Source organism: Numida meleagris, chromosome 32, assembly GCF_002078875.1.
Source record: "Numida meleagris isolate 19003 breed g44 Domestic line chromosome 32, NumMel1.0, whole genome shotgun sequence".
NCBI classification, from domain to species: domain Eukaryota; kingdom Metazoa; phylum Chordata; class Aves; order Galliformes; family Numididae; genus Numida; species Numida meleagris.
This window is the reverse complement of record NC_034437.1, coordinates 326102-328424: the sequence shown is the minus strand read 5'-3', so window position 1 is coordinate 328424 and position 2323 is coordinate 326102.

Here is a 2323-nt window from a genome sequence, read left to right as displayed (position 1 = left end):
CAGGCACCATCAAAGCAGGAACGAGGATCCTTGCATTGCTCAGGATTACAGGGATGGGCTGCAAACAGCTGGGGGGATTGCAAGGTGTGTGATGCATGCAGAGTGTGCATCCACGGCCGTTGGTGCACACTGCGCACAAGACAAGGAGTTAATTACACTCCCCAGGAAGCATCACTGACAATGCACGCGAGGACAAGGTGCTGCACGCCTCAGCCTGAGGTTACTGGGAAGCACCTGCTTGCACACCACTGATTGTGTGGCTGCTGAAACCCTACAGAGCAAGGATTAATCACACACCATGCAGATAGCGGCGGCACAGATAGCATCACCTCCTCTCCTCCACAGCAATAACTCCTGGTTACCACTTGCTCTCTGCTAATGCTGCCAGCAGAAACAGGCGTTGGGCTATAATTACACAGCCCTGGATGCTGCTCGGCTGCTTGGAGCCAGAGCCACACAGGCTGGGGAAGGTTTCAGCGGAGCTGCTTCATGCCAGCAGGTGCAGGAAACGAAGGTGCACGGGTAGCATTTCACTGAGCAGTGAACCAAGCAAACCCTCAGGCAGAGGGAAGGAGAAAGGACAAGTGTAAGGAGACACTGGGGTCATTTCCCCTCCCTGCTTCTTATGAAACACAGCTAATGACAGAGGACAAGGAGAACTGGCAAGGGAGCATCCTTGGAGAGAGGGAGCTGGGGCCACACCATACTCAGCTCATGCACTGTGGGATCTCTTAGGACTCTGCAGCTCTTAAGTGTGGGTTGAATGAGAGGACAAGGGCTGAGCTGCCAGAAAGGTGCTCTGCAGAGAAAGACATGGGTCTCCTGGTGGCCAACAGGGTAACCATGAGCCAGCAGTGTGCCCTGGTGGCCAAGAAGGCCAATGGTTCCCTGGGGTGCACTGCACAGAGCATGACCAGCAGGGCAAGGAAGGGAGGTGCTCCTCCTCTCTGCTCTGCCCTGGGGAGGCCACAACTGGAGCACTGGGCCCAGTGCTGAGCTCCCCAGTTCCGGGCAGACAGGGAACTGCTGGAGAGAGTCCATCTCTCAGCTCAGCCCTTCCTTTCCCTCCTTCCATGTGTCCCTCTCAGCCGCTTCCCAGCCTGCCCAGAGGCTCCTGCCGGGCTTTAAGCCTCACTTGAAGTTGCTGCATCTGAACAATACGGAGCAGATAAGTTCTACCGCTTCTCCTCGCCATGAATATTTCATAAGGCAGCCGGGCGCCAAGGCTGTCGGAGGTGGCATTACATTAACTGCACGGACACACGGATGCTGAGACAACAGCTAATGGCTGTGCTCACGGCATCATGTTTTCCATCGAGGTCAGGAAACACCAAATTTGGCAGAAAACGTGCCAACATCCCCCCACTTCTCTCCTCAGTCAACAATGCCATGCACTGTACAGGACAGCCTCCTAAATGGCCCCTGATCATCATTAATTGCTTAATTAATACTTGTGGTGTGACTGCTCTCTTGGTTTTTATTCATGGATTAATGCAGGCTGGATGCAGGTCGCTCTGCTCTGTGAACAACCACACGGATGAGCGCCCTAGGGACAGGGAAACTAATGCTAATACTTGCAAAAAGCGGCCTTTAACTCAGCGTTGTGCCTTCTGCAGCAGCTGCTGAGGGAGGGAGGAATCCTCCCCCGAGTGTCTCCAACCCTGAGCAAAGCAGTCCCAGACACGGGCACAGAGCACCTGTGAGAATGGGGGACCCAGGGCACCCCCATCCCCACTCAGTCACAGCATCGAAGCTCGATGCCATGAGCCTGCTTGCACCCTCACACATCCCTCCACGGTCCATGCACCTCCCCAGGGCACTGCCCCTTCCCACACCTCCTGCATTCCCCCCCCATAAAGACCCCATCCCCTCCGTGGTCTCCGAAATCCCCAAACCCTATACCCTCCCACAGCCCTCTCCAAACCCTCTGCCCCCTCCAGGACCCTGCCCACTCCCACCGCCCTCCCCATGGCCTACGCACCCCCAAAGGACCCTTCCATAACCCTGTGCACTCCCCTTAAGATTCCATTCCCCCACAGTGATCCTTGAACCCCCAGGGCCCCGTCCCTCCCCCATTCCCAGACCCCACTCCCCACCGCTACCAACAGCTCCTCCCGCCAGAAGGGGGCGCTCTCTGCGGGCGGTGCCGCTCTGGGGCGGTGTCCGCGCGCTCTCTATCACCGAGCTCCGGTTCCGGCCCGCTCCCCTTTGTGCTGGAGAAGATGGCGGCGCGGGCGGGCTTCCAGTCGGTGACTCCCAGCGGTGGCGGCGGCGGGGCCGCTGCCGGGGCCGGCGCGCTGGGACCGGGCACGCCAGGCGGGCC